This window comes from Seriola lalandi, unplaced genomic scaffold, assembly GCF_002814215.2.
Source record: "Seriola lalandi dorsalis isolate HSWRI2012SDOR001 ecotype SW California unplaced genomic scaffold, Sedor1 jcf7180001965511, whole genome shotgun sequence".
NCBI classification, from domain to species: domain Eukaryota; kingdom Metazoa; phylum Chordata; class Actinopteri; order Carangiformes; family Carangidae; genus Seriola; species Seriola lalandi.
This window is the reverse complement of record NW_019436179.1, coordinates 1-890: the sequence shown is the minus strand read 5'-3', so window position 1 is coordinate 890 and position 890 is coordinate 1. Positions and strand designations below refer to the sequence as shown.

General features: G+C 37.0%; 1 long non-coding RNA gene across 1 annotated transcript; it reads right to left on the bottom strand.

Moving 5' to 3' along the window:
- Positions 1-4: 4 nt before the first annotated feature.
- Positions 5-806, bottom strand: LOC111649939 (uncharacterized). The gene is made up of 3 exons (XR_002760361.2): positions 707-806; positions 175-204; positions 5-68 (listed from the first exon to the last, which is right to left on the bottom strand). It is a non-coding gene; the product is annotated as an uncharacterized LOC111649939 (long non-coding RNA).
- Between the last annotated feature and the right edge of the window lie 84 nt (positions 807-890).

Here is an 890-nt window from a genome sequence, read left to right as displayed (position 1 = left end):
GAGGACCGTCTGGTTGCACTTAGGACAGACAATCTGAACCGGACTGTCTCCCAATGGGCCGACTGTCGCTGCATGAAACAAGGAGGGAGAGGTGAGGACAGGCACATCGTTTGGAATCGAATTAATTTTTCAATTAGAGCTCCGCTGCTCATGTGAGGAGGAGGACAGACTCACCAACAGGCACTTGTGCATTTGCCATTGTCCCTGTGAACAATTCATATCAAAGGTGACAGTGAATACAGGCCACAACATGAACTTACTCACAAATGCATACATTTAAAAAAAAACAAAAAAACAAACTGATTTACAAATGTGGATGATTTGTAAATAAATTATAGGGATCACAAATGCATTTTATCATCTACAACTTTAACATAATAATATGAAATCTTAAAGAAATGATCTTGCATTTGAACTCCAAAATGAATATGTATATGTAGAATAAATGCTTAATTTTAATTTAATTAATATGTACAGTAACTATAATAACTATAAATAGTAATACATGTGCAAATCTTCTTTATCTGTATCATGAAACAGAGATGTACACATGCACAGTATATTAGGATTAAGCATCATTGATTCGTAGTGCAAACAAGTTCACAATAAAACAAGGACAACAATCTGACAAATACCCACTAAAATCCTATAAATGCTGAGACAATGACTTAAACAAGTCAACCGTAACTTATTTAAATGTACTTACAGTTTGTGCAGAAGAATGTGTGACTGCAGATCGGACAGTTTTCCCACAGTGTGGGCGACACCTTCTCTGCCAACCTCGTCATGAGATCAGCTTGAATCGTCTGTGCGAACCTCACTGACCCAACCCTATCCCAAACCAAGGATCTGTGCATGAGAGGGATTTTGATGTACGTTATTTTTTTTTT